General features: G+C 38.1%; 1 long non-coding RNA gene across 2 annotated transcripts in view; it reads right to left on the bottom strand.

Moving 5' to 3' along the window:
• The window catches only part of LOC125281010 (uncharacterized), a 333,364-nt gene that overhangs the window by 201,563 nt on the left and 112,890 nt on the right, over window positions 1-18,911 (bottom strand). The window lies entirely within an intron of this gene.

The following is an 18,911-nucleotide window of genomic DNA, read 5'->3' as shown; positions in this document are numbered from 1 at the left end:
TGAACTCTATATGTATCAAAGGCTTTTATTTAAATGCTAATAACACACCATGTTTTATAATTAAACATCAAAGTTCTGGATATTATAATCTAATAATTAAGTCTAATTATGGAGAAGTCTAGAAACCATTTTACCAGAAAAATGTATTCGTAAGGGCAAAACACAAATGCCCAAGAATTCTAGGAGCCTAGAGGAAGGTCACCTAAACTTGTCTCAGAGCTTCAGGGAGAGTTCTTTACAAAGGTCACTGCATGAAATAAATCTTGTAAAATCCATAGTAATCAGCTAGGCATTGTGGTGATAGGGTGACCACGGTGGAAGTGTGAATGATGAGACGAGGGCATTCCAGGCAGATTGACAGAATGAGAAAAGGCACACACATGAGAAAAACCATGGAGTGTGGGCAGCTTTCATTTCCTGTAGATGTAAGAGTAGCCTACGTGAAGCTGAAAAAGAGTCTGTGAAGCTGTAACAGAGAGAGGAAACTTTATCCTACAGAGCCAATCTAGAGCCACTGTCAGGCTTTTGCTCTGGAGAGGTCTTTCTAGCAGCTGGGAGGCAGATGGATTCATGGGTCAGGTCAGCTGGCAGAAAGCCCAGTTAGGTGGCTGGGAAAACTGGCCACTTGAGGAATGATAGAAACTCTTTGAGGATAGTGATAATACGAAAAAGAGGGCTCAAAGTTAAAAAAATATTTAGAAATCAGATGGGCAGGCTTTGGAATGGGTGATTGGATATGGGGCAGGGACAGGGTGAGGGAAAGGAAGCTATGAGGAAAGTGCCAGGATCTTTAGCTTGAGAAATTAGGTAAGTGATGATCCCTCCTTAAAATAATATAGACTATAGGCAAAGCAAGTTTTAGAGAGACTGACGCCCACATAGGGACTTAAACTCAATTTCTCACAATTTTCTGGAACTAATGAATTCCATCTAAGAGAAATATATTTTCTATAGGTAAAGAACTGTGCATAAAACTTTCTCTCTGAACATTGAAAGGTGATGCTATATTTGCTAAGACTTCAATCCAGGGTCATTTCACTTAGGTGTTCAGACATTAGAAGTCTAAAAAAAAAAAGGGGGGGGGGGAAGGATATTTAAAACTGAATGTGAAAGTAGCTAAATTAGTATTTCATGTAATAATCAGTTTTCCAAAAGCTTGACCTGTATGGAATGCTTCACATATATAGGATGAGCACACTTGTCTCACTAATAATCACAAATCTTATATAGTTTTTGCTACGGGCTGAGTTCTACGTGCTTAATCATTTCATCTTCATACAACCCTGTGTAATAGGCAGTGTTTTCACTCATATTTTACAAAGGAGGAAACTGAGGCCATGAATCACACACTAGAAGTGACAGGACTGGGATTCAGTTCTTGACAATCTGACTCCCCAGTCTGTGTTCTTTAACGCCATACTCAGCTGCCTTTCTTACAATACAGAATGGACTTAATTTGGTTGTTCACCTTATCTTATATCATCTTCAAATGGAGTTCATTTGCAGTTGCAAAAATAATGAAGCAATATTGCATTATTTTATATTTTAAAAACTGTAGGGCTTGGGACATTGATGGCCCAGGAGCTTCAGTCAAGGAGGTGGGCTGTGGCCCTCAGCAGGTGAGGCATGTGCTCCAATTACACCCCCTTGCTTCCAGCCTGAAGTCCCAGCCTCCCCTCTTCATCCAGAATTAACCTTTTGTAGCCACAGACATGGAGTCCCACCTCATAGAGTCCCATGAGGTTTCCTGGCCAAACTGCTTATAATTCTGGTCTGTTTCTGGGCCATGGAGACTTTTCACTTGTTTGGAGTATTTTTATTCATGTATTTAATTATTAGTACTTAAATACTTTAGCAATCCAGTAAGTTTGAAACTAAAAGGAATTATTACCCCTGGGCTTATTCTGCCTTTGAAAAAAAGTAACATCTTTCTAACCAAAGTAATACATTTTTACACATTAAAATATGTCCTAAATTAAGCAGATTAAAATGTACTTCATTTCATCACACATAATCTTCATATTTTAGAGGATTAGCAAAGACCATAGTTAACAAACTCATCACAATGCATCAGGAAACACACTTGACACAAAAACCATCAAAGAAATCACAGAACTTCTTTGAGAATTTAAGAAAATGTTCTAGTCATTGGGAATTTAGAGATGTGTAAAAGATCTGACTCTATTTGGACGGTAGTACAGGACTGGTCTTTACTGGAATCCACAAATAAGAAAGCAAGGAAGGGAATGCTTGGGTGGTTCAGTGGGTTGAGTGTCATACTCCTGATTTCTTGCTCAGGCCATGATCTCAGGGTCATGAGATGGAGGCCTGCATGGGGCTCTGCACTCAATGAGGAATCTGCTTGAGATTCTCTCTCCCACTCCCTCAGCCGCTTTCTCCAGCTAGCACTCTATCTCTCCCTAAAGTAAATAAATAAATTAAAAAAAAAAAAACAAGGAAGGTTTCTAAATATGTTTCTTTGTATACATTTTTGTTCTTTACAATATAAATTTACTTATCGCTACCTTATATATATTCACAGACCTTTAAAAATAATGTAAACTAATATTTGTTGAGTACTTATTATATGACTAGTACCTAAGTACTTTACATTTTTTAACTTTCTTAATCCTCAAAATATGCATGCAAAAGTATTATTCCCATTTTACAGATACCCACATAAACAATTAAGTAGTTTATATAAGATCACAGAACTGGTAAATTAAGGGAATATTTTTAAAATATTTACCTGACACCTTCTTTCTCACGATGTACTTCCCTTAATCTAAAAACACAAAGCTATTTTTCCCAAAAGGATAATAAAGTGCAACTTAAACTGGACAGCATAACTTATTTGAATAAAAACCATGCCATGCTACAAGTATGACAGGGTCTCTTGTTACTGGAAAAGTTAATATGATGGAGAAGTTTTATGAGAAGAGTTTCTGCTGGAAATCAGTGATTGAATTTTCTTCAATAAAGAACAGGAACACATGGCCTGGATTTAAGATAGGACATTGAAACAGAAACTGCTCTAATTATTTTGAGATGTATATTCATCATAAACCTGAAGTGACAAAATTACGAGGCTACACAAGCAGCTGACAATTCCAGGGTGTTTCATCACGTTCGTATTTTGGTGAAATAAAAATCCTATTTGTACTTTTCTTTTTCCCATAAATTGTCCAATGGTGTTTAAGTTATTTATTATAGGCAAGTAGTGATGATGGATTTATTTCTGTCCCTCCACAGTGCAGAGGCAAATTCAATATTGCTGTACAGGATAGTATAGCATTAAACAGAAAGAAAAGCAAAGTGTTTTTTGTTTCCTGATTTAAATTAAGTAACTCATGATATTCATTGCTTTTATTAATATCCATAAAATAGAGATTTGTACCTAATTATACATGAAAGAAGAAGAAATGGCACAGCCTTTTTGGAAAAGAGCTCAGCAGTTTCATAAACAGTTAAACAGATAGCTATGTTTGCCCACACCTATGTATGACTGTTTCACTCAACCAAGAGAGAAGGAAATGTATGTCTATACAAAATTGGTGCATGAATGATCACAGAAGCTTTATTTGTAATAACTCTAAACTGGGGGGGAAAAAAACCTAAACTCAAATGTCCATCAACAGATGCATGGATAAACATATTGTGGAATAGCCAAACCTGGGAATATTACTTAGCAATAAAAACAAATGAACTACTGACACATTCAACAATGTGGATGAATCTCAAAATAATTATTCTAACTGAAAGAAGCCAAACCACCACTTCCAAAAAAGTGTTAATACTGTATAAATCCATATGGAAAATGCAAACTGACTTATAGTGACAGAAAACAGATTAGTCGTGACCTGGGGGGAAGGGAAGAACAGGGAGGGGAGGGAGGGAGGGATGACAATAAAATACAAGAAAACTTTCAAGGGAGATGAATATGTTCACAATCTTTGTTGTGATGATTTTGTGTGTATGTGTGAAAATGTATCAAGTTATATAATTTAATAATTTCTATAATTCAGAATATATAGTCTACTTATATCAATTATACCCCAAAAAATTAATTCAAAAAGAATGACTATTAAGTCAGTAATTTAAAATCACTTTTAGGGGCGCCTGAGCGGCTCAGTCACTTAAGCGTCTGCCTTCCGCCGGGTCATGATCCCTGCGTCCTTGGGATCATGCCCCACACTGGGCTCCCTGCTCAGCGCGGAACCTATTTCTCCCTCTCCCTCTGCCTGTTGCTCCCCTTGCTTGTGTGCTCTCTGTCTCTGTCAAATAAATATATAAAATTTTAAAAAAAATTATAAAATCACTTCTAATAGGCTTAACCATGTATCAACAGTATGGAAAGCTATTTCACTTGTTATCTTAGAATGGCTACTAGAGTCTAACTGTATTGCATTTACATTTTTTCCAAGTGTACTTAACAGATTGTAATTGCTTGATGACGGCAATCCAAATAATGTTTTAAAATGGGTTTCTTTTATTTGCCATACGACCAACAAATACATTGAAGAGTGTGTTCTTGTTATAATTTTCACGTAGTAAACTTTTTAAAGGGGAACTGGATGCCCACTAATAAGAAAAAAACACATTTTAATAAATCTATTCCATAGCTAGCTTTCTTTGCTATTAGGTTATCAAATTATTGACTCTTCTTTTCCAGATAGTCAGTGTAAATTACTGTTAATTTCCAGAAGTGGGTGAATTGTACTTAAATTCTTTTATGTACTTGTATAGACAGAATGATGGTTGACCCTGTTCTCAAATTCCTCCATTTCCTAATTGTAGTAGCCAAAGGACTGATTGTCCGATATATCAGCCTGCTGACTATCCCTAACACCACTGTGGTAATAGCTGGAAAACATTTATCCCAAGACTGCTTGAGACTTACCTTCAATCTTAGAAACCATGGGCTCCACCTAGTGGCCTCTCCCCCAGTTGGTATTACTGTTTTAAATCTAGCATTTAGCTTTCTGTTCTGTTACTGTTTTTATTTAAACTGTTTTAATAAAATTAGAAACTAACAACTATGTTCTGTTTAAAGAACAGATAAACTTGTTTCCATCATTTTTCTAATTATTTAACCTTACTACATGGTGTTTAATAACATGCTTTTATTTGATTCATGCAAAATGGAAAGAAAATGGGATCATTTTTTAATGGTAAGGAAGTGGAGAGATGTATGTGATTGCATTTTCTAAAAAGGGAATCCATTAACCACTGTGTATAATCTCTAATATCATGTCAAAGGAAATGACTCTAATGATTCCATAATATAAATTATACAAAGCAACGAGCTCATGATCAGGGTTATAAGTTTTCTATAGTTTTGTATTTGCGAACAGTTGCTCTTTGAGACACCTAATTTCACCAGAATATCTTATTTTTAATTTGAAAAGTTGTAATTACACTGGCTCATATTTAGATTACATAGGAACTTATTAAATGCCAATTAGGATTCCTGAAATGATCATATATTTTGCTCACCCGATAAAAGACACTTGGGGATTCAGATAGTGCAGCCTACGAAAACGCACATTCTACTTCTACTGAGTCGGACCAGTGGGAAAATGTGGGCTGCCCAATATGTCAGGGAGGGCTTCTAAACATTCTGAGAAGCATATCTTGAGCCAGATTGAGCCAGAAACTCAACCTCTGTTCCTTTTATCTGTACTTTAACTTGTTTTACTTGCCTACCTGATATCCCCTCCACTCATTCACCAACCCACATGCATGTGCCTATGAATGCACAGGGACGCGTGTGTGCGTGCACACGCACACACAGACACACGCACGCAGTTTTCCTAGCTTTTGTGATTACAACTAGAATATACTCAGCTCTTTAATTCATACCAGAGATGGACTGATGGAAAGAACATTCTAAGACAACCAAGCGTTCAGGCTAGGGATTGGTGGAGGATATCAAACCTTGTGAGAGCATTCCTTATCCATTTTTAGAACTGGGTTGATGTCCTCTGCCTGCGAAGGCTTCCAGGTGGTGGGAGTCCTCAGGGTCTTGCCAAGAGGCCTGGGAAGGCAGAGGGCCTGGACAATCCACTCTCCCAGAGCCCTGGTGATCCTGCTCCTGCGTGAGTTGCAGAGTGCCTGCTAATGGGCCCACCAAGGAGAGCAAGGACACTGCAACATCAGAGAAAGCCCAGACAATGAAGGGATGAGAACAGGGTGGGGATAAATTGTTTTTTCTGCATCCCCTATGTAGATAGGTGTAATCCCTGGTGTATCTCAGATGATCAGTGAGGACTGCAGTAAAAAAAAAAAAAGGACATAGCCCTTAGCCCCTGATTTACCATGGAGTTGCTATGTAACACTGTACCATTTTCATTTTGAGTTAAAACATAAAATTGACATTTATATGTATCTAATATGTAAATATACATATTTTTTCCCTTGAATTAGCCTGTGTGTGTTCAAAAAAATACATGAAAGTGTTGATGACCAATATTAGTGGGGCATGCATTTTTCAGAATCAATTCAGGAGCATGTTGACTATCTTTATGGAGGTGAGGGCCTCCCCCATACCTTTTAGAAACCTCTAAGGTTTCAACTGGTCCACCACAAAACTTTTGAATACATTCATGGTCTAGAAAGGAGACAAGAGTACCTACTCTCTTCTCTTCCTCCCTCTTTTATTCAGGATTACAACCAGGAAATCAAATGTAAACAATTCCTATATGGGCTAAAACCAGAGTTCACAATATAGAACATTTATGTGATGAAGATATTAGGAGTCATATATAAAATGTAATCACATGCACATGTTTGGTGGGACACACAGGAGCCATGTGGTTCTTATGGTTAGTGGTGATTTCAAATAAGAGTCCAGAAGCACATGGCTTTGAATATGGTTACCATAGAGACAAACAAGCAATTTATAGAATCTCAAACCTAGAGGATTAATTTTAATAACTTCCATCAAGAAGCAATATAGCATCTCCATTGATAGCACAGGCTCTGGTGCCAGGTTGCCAGGGTGCAAATTGTCATCCCATAACAGATTATGTGTATGTCTCTGGGCAAGTTAATTAATTTTTCTCTGCCTTAATGTTATTACCTGTAACTCTATAAAACAAACATGGTAATAGTATAAACATGATTAGTTAGCACATGACTTAAGTGAATCCACATATATAATATATACATACATATACACATATACACGCACAAAACAGCATCTTGCACAAGTGAGTGCACAAGACATATTATTTATTAATCCAAGTAGTTATTAACACTTATAACTCTTGGTCACCTGCTCCGCAGAAGGGATTTGCTGTCTAAAAGAGATGTCCTATCAGAGAGCTTGATCCCTCTTAAATGAAGAGTACTTCTTTATCCCTTCCCCATCTTCTTGGTTCAATCACTCTATTATTTTTTCCCTTCCATGTAGACTCTGAGCTGCCGAGGACAAGATGCTTGAAGCTATTTGGGTTGTGAGATACTTCACATAAAGAAAGCTTATTGTAAGAATACATGTAGAAGTGAGAAACACAAACCTCACCCCTTTCATCAATAGGAATTTTAGCAGCCTGCCATTGAAAGAGCTCTAGTAACTTTTGGTATCTGTTTGTATTTAAGTGTCTTCTCTGCCTCTTTTAGCTAACAGCTGGTTCATTTTTTCCAGTTTTCTCCCTCTAATTCAGGAAGTTATTTTTGCTTTTGTTTTTGTTTTTGAGAGAGCAAGAGAGAGCTCATATACTCTCGAGAAAGGGTGGGGAAGGGGCAGAAAGAGAGGGAGAGAGAGAATCTTAAGCAGTCTCCATGCCCAGCGCAGAGCCAACATTGGGATCAATCTCCCTGAGCCTAAACCAAGACTCAGACAACTAAGCCTCCCAGGCACACCTAATTCAGGAGGCTATCATTTTGCTCATTAGAATTACCTCTGGGACAAGTTTGGCAATTCTACCTTCCTCTGGCCAGTCTCCAGATTGGCATTGCCAGGTCAAAAGCCAGCTCCCAGTGCAGGGGTTCTCAAACTTTGCTCTGCATCAGGGTCACCTGAGGGGCTTATTACACAGATTGCTGGGCCCCATCCACACAGTTTCCAGGCAGTAGGGTGGGGCCTGAGTATTTGCTTTTGTAAAAGGTCCCTAGGTGAGGCTTTGCCTTTGTTCCAGGGACTATATTTAGAAAATACGGTGATCATCTTTTACTAAAGAAATAATTTGGGTTGTGTCCCTCTGCAATGCATACAAAATAAGCAGTTTTGTGGGGTTTTTTTCTTTTTTGGAAGTAGAAGTCAGAATAACAAAGCATCAAGCAAATTATAACTCAGTAAAGTTGATTAAAAATTAAATATTAGAATAAAGCAAGAATTTTCCTCCAGCCAGACATCCACTGAGAGTTGCCCTCAATCAGAATCATGATCTCTTTCCATGTATTCCTTGAATCAAGTTTGCAATCTATAATTTTCTAAGCTTTTGCTGGAAAATGGCTCCAGGTTTTCTATACTCCATGGTTGTCTTTATCTGTTAGCTCTCTTAGGCATACCTAGAAAGCTCTCCTTCAGTATCCAGAATCCTGTATATTCATCCTAAAAACATAGATAGGAAAATAATACCCTCTTAGCCATTTGTCAGTAAACACTAGAGAAAAAGACACAAAATAATTTTAAATATAAGTGGTGGTATGTGGAGTTTACGAGACCAAGAACTGATGTTATTTTTACCTATGATTCTCTAGTTTTATCACTGATTAGCTTTATCAGAGTTAATTTTATGGTGCATTAGTCTATAAATAAGTTTTAAGTAGTAAAAGTCATTTTCCTAAGTAATAATTTGAAGTGAAACCAAAAAGCAGAATTGCTCTTCTTAAAATGAGCACAGGGAACTAAGATCTAGTCCGCCTTCCTTCTCCACATTGTCCCCATGAGGTGGCTCCCAAGGCACCTCCTCATGGCCCTTGACTCAATGGAACTCACTTTGGAAACCTCTGGGAGAGTGGAAATAGCATGAATACTAAGGCAAAAAGATCAGTCTTTTGTTTCTACCCTTTACTTAGCAGTGTGAAAGCAAATATCCCTTGAGAGTCAGTCTCCTTACCAAAAAATGGGGTTAGAAATCCGTTGCTCAATGTATTATTGTAATAAACTCAAGTATACAAAAGTCCTTGGAATACACCATTTCATAAATATTGGTTCCCTCCTCTCTAGTCTGAGTTTGAGTTGGGAAGACTGTGACATACAGAAGCATTAAAACTCACATTTTATTCTTTCACAGACACACAAAGTCCAAGATAAAGCAATGTAAACATAGTATCTACAGCTTGAATTCTCATAATTAGGTTTTAGATACGAGAATTTTTTTTATACCTCTACAGTATCAAAGTATGAAAACCATCAAATAAATGGGAATGAAGTTCCCTCTTGTACGCCTGATCACATAAAAGATAATCAGAATAGATGCTTTACAGGCTAGTGAAATTGCTGTATCAACCACACTATTTAATACGTGTGAAGATCTACTGTAGATGTAAAGTAACTTAACTTTCTAAAATTTCATTTTAAAAAAATCTCAGAAGGAAAACTCGAAATTGAATACTCTTTTGATCAGGTTGATAATGCACAGTTTTTAAGGAAATCCTTCTTTCTGAGCTGCCGCTCACTGTTTTCAGGCCACTATTTCTCTCAGCATGGAAAATAAACACACTGACTTCCCTACTTTGGATAGCCAGATCAAAACACAGAAGGCACTGGAAATGGGCAAACATTTCAATAAATTCAAAAATATATTTATTTTGTATTGGCAGTTCTACATGGCTATTTGCACAGCTAAATAGCTATATTAAAGTTCATGTTATGGATAAACAACATGTTCTTTTATCCGAACAGGGCTGCCTAATATAATGATAAGGAATCATTTCTCCTAGCCCTGTTACGGAAGCTAATGTGTAAACACTGAAGGCAGACCACGGCTTACAAAGGGCAAGGTTATGTATTTTTCCTGTCAGTACAAGAAGAACACTCTGTGTGAAACTTCCAGCCTCAGTATGGGTGAAGTTCCTGAATTACGTTTGAAGGCACAGCCTGGAGCAAAGTCATTTTATGAAGGAAGTGACCATTTTCTCTGGTCTATATCAGCTACTTCGGCATTTCTACTCTTTTGTATTTGAAAGCCATTTTTGAAGAGAGGAAAGCATGTGTCCAGGCTCAATATTCTGCTTTCCAGACGGAAAATGCAGCAAACAACATGGCTTTGCCAGTAGGAGAATAAGCCGACTTCATCATGAGTGTTCTAATCACATGCCTCCAACTGTACATCTCCCCTTTGGAAGGCCCTCAGGCATCCCACACTCAACCTGCACTCAACTTATCCTCTTCCCAATTAGCCATCCCCACCTCCACTTCCAGGAGATGGTGCTGCCAGCATCTAGCAGCTCATCTGGAGGTTATCTCTGGCAACTCTCTCTTCACATTTCCATCGAGTCTATCATCACTTCCACATCCTACACACCTCATTAGAGTTGATCTGTCTCTCCTCGTCTTCAGAGCCACCACCTTTGAAAAGCTGCCTAACCGCTGTCCTGAATTCACTCTGCAACCAGAGCAACTGCTTGTAACACAAATTAGGAGTAGTTTTCCATACCTTACCATTGACTTGACTATAGAGTCCAATTTTTTTAGGCCCTCCATATTATGAATTCTGGCAGTCTCTTACCTTATTTCTTTTCATTCTTTTCCTACCTTTCTTTCCCAGTCAATACGAAAATCTTTCATGTATTTGAAAGTACACAGTTCTCTCTTTTCTCCGATCTTTTTACTGGGCTAAACACTTTAACTAGGAGAAACTAAATCAATTCATTTGGATAGTCCCACTCAAGCTTCAGATTCCCGCAACATATTATTTCCCTTACGGTGCCAGATGGCACTCTGTCCACCAACCACCTTTACATATCCACTTGCCAGGCCACCCTCCTGGAATGGGAACCCACCCATGGGCTTCCAGAAGAATCCCATAAGGATTAGTACTGGAGCTCCTCTATGCAACTGATTGCTTTGAAGTGTGTGGGGAGCAATGGAAGGTCCTAGAGAGTAAGTTCATCAGGGGGAGAAACAGAGACCAGGACCGGGGTGCCCCTCCTGAACTGTATTGCAGGTTCCTGCTGGTCCCAAGCAATGGAGGCAGATCTAAAATATTTGAAGAAGCACTCAAAAGGTCAGGTTCCTGAAGCCATGTTCAGATTAAAGTCCCTATTTCCTGGAGTCTAAAGCACTGATAGAAGACCAACTTTTCAAATTTCCTTTTCCTGGCTCAAATGACTGAATTTGGACAGTGTGGGGGCAAAATCACCATATTAAGAATCTTTGTGCAAATAATAGATATTCACGGAGGCTTCCTTAAGTCAAATGGGTATGTATTATAAGGATGAAGAGGTATCTAATTGAGACCCAAGGGCAAAAATATGGCCAGCCATAGAAAAAAACTAGAATAAATAATTAAAAACTTTTCAGGCATTTCTTTCAATATTTCTCATCTCTGCTTCTCACTTTGCATTCATTTCCCTTTGTCTCCCCATATACTAGATTGTTCTGCTCCTTTATCCACAAAACAATGATGGATGGAGCACAATTTTCCTGTTTATATGTTGAAGGTCTAGCTTCTTGTAGCCTCAGGTCCAAGTTGGAAGTGGTCCCAACTTAAGTTTCTGAAAGAGAGAATCTGATGGATTCAATGTTGCTCAGCTATCTACATCTGACCCAGTGAGCTATAACCAAAGAGAAGAGGTCACACAGCAGAAACATAACACTCAGGACCACATTACTGTAACACAATGGAAGGTTGTCACAGAGAAGTTTCTGGGTTTCCTCGGTACTCACCTACCTCAGACTTACTCCAGAGGGCACCTACCTTTGTAGTTCCCAGGTAACTACAGTACATCTAGGTTCCCACCACCACCTAAAGAATGTGCCATACTCTTGTAGGCCCCAAATCTATGTGCTACTATAAAATTCTTCCATCTTGTCTGCTCCATGAAATATTATTTTCCTTTCAAAAGGCTAAACATTGGAGGAGAGTTGGGGGTATTTTTCTCCTACCAGTAGGAGAAAATGTTCTCTCCATTTCATAAAGCAATGCTAGTAGTCCCAATTTTATTGCATTCCCTATTTATCATGCCCTTGTCTAAGACTTTGGCACTATTCCAAATGAACTGGGTCAGAACCCAATCTGTCCTCACCATTGGCCAGAGCAAGAATACTGTCCCAAACCAAGGTTCTTTGCCTTGCCACACTCCCTCTTGCTACAGGGGAACTCCTTTTCTATTTGATATGCTGCAAATTGTTCTAATGTGCTAAGAATTATTAGTACGATGGACTTGGCCACCATATGTTTTAAAATATCCAACTACCAGTTTTTCCTTTCCTCTTCATTATTCATGATAGTATAGCCCTATCAGGCCCATCAAAAACTGCCCAACAGACAGGCCTTGCAATGACTGAGATGGCAGAGGGTACAGCCTTAAACTCAGAGAATGACTCTCCATGTAGTATTATCTTAACAGTCTTCTATGATCATATTTCATTTCAACAAGGTAATACAAAGGCTTAGCATCCAGTCTATTGAAAGGTCTCCTTTAATTGTACTTTGCCCTCCTGGTTTCCCTCCCACTACAACCCACTAACTTTTAGGTGAAGTAAAGGAAAACTGCCATCAAGCAAGCACTGTTCTCACCGGGCTGCAGGCTGCAGAATTCCTCACACATGCTGTACTTTCTTTCAGCAGCTGTTCTTCATCTGCCCTTTTCTCCCTCTAACCAGACATTGGAACTTCTTCCAAAAGACATTTTCCCTCTTTGCCAAACTTCCCATATGTTAGACTAAAGAATTATTCCTTGAACCCTGGGGACTCTGGTTTTAGGCTTTCAAAATTTGCAAAACAATGCTTCTGTTTTATTCGTTCCCTCTTTTAAACAATTCAATAAAAAGATCATTTTCTCTCTCCTTCCTTTCTCTCACTCTCTCATGTTCTCCCTTTGTGACATGCCATATATGAAAACATATATCCAACACTGTACCGTTTTTAGCTTCTTCTAGCCTGGAATCCCTAAATCTCATTTTTCTAAGCTACTTTCTAAAGATTATCTTATCCCATCCATACATAAATCCTCATAATATCTTCCAAAAACAATTAAAAGAGCAGGTGCTACTTTGCTCAATAAAAAATTCAGCATTTTGGTGAAATTTAATACAACTCTATTTTAAACAATAAAAGCAAAACTTTTCCATTTCTCAATGTGTCCACTAGATGGCAGAGTAGTTCTCCATTTTTATTTCTACAAAAAAAGTCCCTTAGGGCTAAGAGTTTCTTTCATGTAGAGTGTACTGTGTTGCTCCCTTTATTTTCAAATTTCTAGACTTCTGATGTTCTGTTGAGTTATTAAAAATAAAGACAGCAAAAGTTGTGATCTAATGAATATGTACCATGTAGCTGGTTATGATTTGCTTTATTATTGTAAGCACACATATACAAATTATGATGAAATGAATACTTTATGATATAATAATGGTGATAAGGTCAATGAGAAATAAAATGCTACACCACTAGGTATTCCTATGTTATATAACTAAAAAAGAAAAGAATTTTAACTGTGACGGAAGTTTCAGAAATGGCTACAACACCTTCATTCCTACTCTAAGGTAAAAGTGTGCCAAACCAATATGTGGAGAGGATAATGCTATTTCTGGGTCATATTACCATTCAGCGAGCTTTCTGTTCCTCTCATTGACTAAAGGAATTACTTGGATTTTTAGAAATATAGCTTTTTAAAAGGTTAAGTACTATAAAATAAAAAACCTTGATTATATCCATAAGCAATGAATGGTATGGTAATGATTTGGATTTTCTGGTAAATGGTACTTAAATTTTTTTTTTTAAGTTTCCAAAGCTAAAAACATGTTCTTTTGAAGAAAGCCCTGCCAATTTTTAAAAAATGTATAACACTAGATACTGAACCAAAGAAATACATGCAACTCTCCAATAGAAATTTCACTTACATGAATTAATTCACTACTCTAATGGATTTAAAACTGTGCCCTACAAAGTGCTGGGGTTTCTATGGGGAACTTTGTGGGGCCTTTGCCCAGACAGTAGGAAAAAGGTCTGACTTTACTCACTCTCCTATTTCAACCAGAGTGTATAGAAATTCATCCTTTCCTCATACTGCACAATCCCTTTTATTTTAGCAAACAAATTTACTGCTAAAACAGACATTGGATGTCTGTTATTAAATATAGGGAATGAAAATAATTTGGTATATATGAAAGTAAGGATTTTATTTTTCCCAATGGCAAAAAATGACTTAATCTGATTAATTTGGCAAAAATGAAATAATAATTTTATGTCAAAAAATTAAAACTAGATTGCAGCTATCATATAAAAAAACAAATTTGTTTAATTGGATTTGTTTTTTCAATCATTTTGTTGTCATAGCCTGTGACTCAATGAAATACACTTACAGCAAAGAAAATGAAGAAAGCAAGAGATTAAAGAAGCAAACAATGTGCTCACAGGCCTGACACTGGGCCTGATTCTGTCACAGAGGATTCAGGGGAGGACTGACTTACACAAATACCTGTGCATGTAGAGATATGTTGATAAGAACCTGTCTTACGTAAAGGGAAAGACAACAATGTGAGCACAGAGGGGATACAGGACAGTGTCTTAGAGTGGATAGTTCTTTAAGCCATATCTTTTGGGCTTAAGTGGTTATGCTCTGCTTCTCTTGTATACAACTCATATGAATCTTAAATTAGTACAGAGACACACATATATATAAACATATATATATGAAAGATTTAATACCGTATGAATAATAAAGGATCTTCACTCTCTGATGCTGAGGTCCTCATTAATTTCTATCACAATGAGAAATCTTATTTTCATGGGATATCCTTATAAGCACAGGATCACTGTTGTATTTTGCCTAAGATGTTCCGTCTCTGTCTCTTGCTTACTCTTCTGTCTCTGTATCTCTCTAAACCCACAAAAAAAACCTATCTTTTTTTTTTCCCTCTATTTCCTTGCAAATACTGGTTTTACATTCGAGTTGAAGACTCTCTTGGGAAAAGAACTAGGACACATCCCAAGTGAGCTAAGACAAAAGTAAACCATGTCTGAAGTCTGAAGACTTAATGTGCAAAGTAACAACAACTGCTAAGGGCATGTGGGGCCTCTGAGAGGATCCACCAAGGGGAAAGTACTCTGGAAGTCTGAGGTGGGTCAAGAGAGAGGATCCAAGGTTGAGAGGACAGCATGTTTTTGTTAACAACACAGCAGTGGTTAGCTGACAATAAAGAGTTGTATGTGGGAAGCAAAAATAATAATCTGATTAAAATGGACAACAAATAATACAGAAGTGAGGAAATTATCCTTCATCTTTCAGAGAAGACAGTTGTCCCTGGGGCCACAACATCCCCAGGTAACTTTTGTAGAGAGGATGCCTCTCAGGGGAGACAGCTAAAGGGAGCACCCTGAGCCCTGGGGCACCCTGAGGTAGCTCATGAACAGATGTAAAATGCCCTTGAAGTTTCCTGACCACTCACAATAAGATCCCACATTCACAGTGAACTAATGGAAGCCTGGAAGTAATGTCAATGTGTTCCCATGACTTTAGGATGAAGATTTCACAATGCTCTCTGCAGGGTGTGCAGAAGGATATTTTGGAGAGTGTTTTCAGAAGGCAACTATGGTGCCACAGACAATTTATCTCTGACCAGAAGAGGTGTTAATTGCTGATGGCTATCGGGCCAATTCCTCAAGGCCATACAAAGCAAGTAGACAGCTGCATGGTAACCATCCTTTAAGATTGACAGTGGCTATCTCTCTGGTCACATCAGACATATTTGTAGGGCACCTATATAAAGTCACTTAGGAATCCAGTGAAGCATTTTCCTACAATGAGATGCATTCTCACTTCAGATATCAAAAACAGAAACTGTGAGATACTTATGGATGTATGCACCTGTGTGTGTGTGTGTGTGTGTGTGTGTGTGTGAAACAAGGTGAAAATCATAAACACATTATGCTCAAACAGGTTCAAGTGGCCATGTTGTGTTCTTGAACAATCCTGTATACTAGTTATCACAGTGTACAGCGTCCCACCTTATCATTACTAATTCGGTTTAATATTTTTGTCTCTTCAACCTAAGTTACATGAAGACAAGAACCACATCTCCTTCACCAAGGAATCCCAGGTGTTTAATAAGGCATATAGGTCTGTTTAGTAAGTCCTTATCCAGTGAATGAATGAATGAATGAATGAATGACTACAGCAGCTATGTAATCCTCTATGATACCTAGTAAGAGTCTCAACCATAGGTATTATATAAATCAAACCAGCTAGTGTCAGCCATAGGTATATAGTACACACACACACACACACACACACACACACACACTCTCTCTCTCTCTCTCCCTCTCAAAGCTGCTTTCCCTTTTTCTATTTGTTGCTTCCTTCAATCTGAGTAATCAAAAATTTAGCTCTGTTATATACTAGCCATGTAACTTTAAGCAAGATTTTTTATGTTTCTCTGAGATTCAGTTTCCTCTGTGCAAAATGTTTATAATGATGGTTTTATGTGCTGTAACTATGAGGACTGAGCAATAGAATCCATGCTAAATTCCTACTTACGTGGTCATAACCTCATCACCATAAATGACAAGGTAGGGGTGAAAAAATAAGGAGAGTATCAGGAGTGTTTTTCTTTCCTATTTGTCAACTATTAGGTAAGGTTTATATAGCATATATTGGCCCCAGCCCTATGGCTTTTCTCTGTACTTGGGAGGGGCTTTTCTTTCTTTCTTTCTTTTGTTTAAAGTTGGTAGTAAAACAACAAAATAAATTAATTCCATATTTAACAGGTTAGTAGTTTATGAGAGCAAGAGGCTCCCTGGAGGAGAGTTTCTTGATTAATTTTGAGCATAGATTGCTTGAAGGGAACAGCTGTCTACAAAGCATATTAATTACAGACTCGCCACCTTACAGGTGACTTGAGTGTCAGAATTTCTTCAAGACACAGAATGTGATGATAAGATTAATATTCTAGATGTAGAAAAAAGTATTTTCACCTGAATTGTTGAACAAATATTTAAGGTAAGAATTCAGGATCTGACTGACTTTTGAGGTTCAAAACTACTTTGATTTGCCATTTAATCTGAACTACTCTTACGATACATCTTTTGCAAAATTTTATGAACTGTGTTTTCTCAAGATGTTCCAAGTTGGGCATAAATTAGCTATTTGTAAACAGATAAAAAAAACATAATTTTTCCACAACCATTTGACTTAGGTATTAAATGATCCACACGTGGTGGGTATGTGTGTGTATATGTGTGTGTGTGTGTGTGTGTGTGAGCGCGCACACGTGCGTATGTTGTTTGTCCTCTGCATCCAGATACTAATGAGTTAGAGCTGACATTTATCTGACTTTGGATTATGTAGTTTTTTGTTTTGTTTTGTTTTTAAAGATTTATTTGACAAAGAGAGAGCACAAGGAGGGGGAGCAGCAGGCAGCGGGAGAGGGAGAAACAGACTCCCTCCTGAGTGTGGAGCCCATGTGAGGCTAGATCCCAGGACCCTGAGATCATGACCTGAGCCTAAGGCAGATGCTTAACCAACTGAGTCACCCAGGCGCCCCATGGATTATGTAGTCTTTTAAAGATTTCCTAACTGTGTTATTAATCTGGTCTCCTTGGAAACCCTCGAGATGGACCATGATGCCACTGAATAGGGAGAAAGAATCTAACTGGGAAGGGAAATAGGCTGCTCAGTGCTTCCTCAATACTTACTGCACTTTGCACCAGCTTTCATTTGTAAAGAGAAATCAGCTGCCAGAAACTTCACAAATCACTGCTTTAGATAACCACTGCTTCAATTTACAGATGAGAACCTAACCTCAGTTTACTCTGGTTGCCCAAGGGCAGAAAGCTATTCTTTTTAGTCACTCTTGAACTAGAAAACAGAAACAAAAAAATTTTGTCATCCTTGAAGAAAAAGAACACTTTATTTTTTTTTATTTTTTTATTTTTTTATTTTTTTAAAGATTTTATTTATTTATTTATTTGACAGAGAGAGAGACAGCCAGCGAGAGAGGGAACACAAGCAGGGGGAGTGGGAGAGGAAGAAGCAGGCTCCCAGCAGAGGAGCCTGATGTGGGGCTCGATCCCAGAACGCTGGGATCACGCCCTGAGCCAAAGGCAGACGCTTAACGACTGAGCCGCCCAGGCGCCCCGTCTTTATTTTTTTTTAAGATATATTTATTTTAGAGAGAAGAGGGGAGAGATAGGGAGAGAGCAAGTGGGGGGGGGGGGGAGGCAGAGAGAGAGAGAGAGAGAATCTCAAGCAGACTCCCCACTGAGCACGGAGCCTGATCTCATGAGATCATGACCTGAGCTGAAATCACGAGTCAGACCATTCAGGAGACCCAAGAAAAAAAAACACTTTAACAATAAGTAGTCTCAAATGTCTAATTTTAACTTCATGGCAAAGTAACTGAATGAATTAATCCTGGTATCATAGATTAGAAAAGTTTGAAATGCTCTCACTAGCAGCATCCTTAAAGTCCAGATTTCTATTAACAATCTGTTGGAGGACATTTAAGCTTTCTCTATTATGGTTGTCAAAAATTCTTTCAGCTTCTACCCTTGTCTGGTTCCAAAACAACTCCCACAATTTTTTTAGTTCAGTTGGTCCCAGTAGCATCACACTTTCAGGTACTAAAATTTGTACGAGTTACTTATTGCTGCATAACAATATTCCCACAAATTTAACAGCTTAAAGATAATACACATCTATTACCTCACAGTTCCTGTGTATTAGAAGTCTGAACACGCCCTAGCAGGGTCCAAATTACAATGCAACACATTGATCGTAAGCCTTAGTTGCAATCAAGG

The sequence above is a fragment of the Ursus arctos genome, unplaced genomic scaffold, assembly GCF_023065955.2.
Source record: "Ursus arctos isolate Adak ecotype North America unplaced genomic scaffold, UrsArc2.0 scaffold_11, whole genome shotgun sequence".
NCBI classification, from domain to species: domain Eukaryota; kingdom Metazoa; phylum Chordata; class Mammalia; order Carnivora; family Ursidae; genus Ursus; species Ursus arctos.
This window is presented reverse-complemented; position numbering and strand designations above follow the sequence as displayed.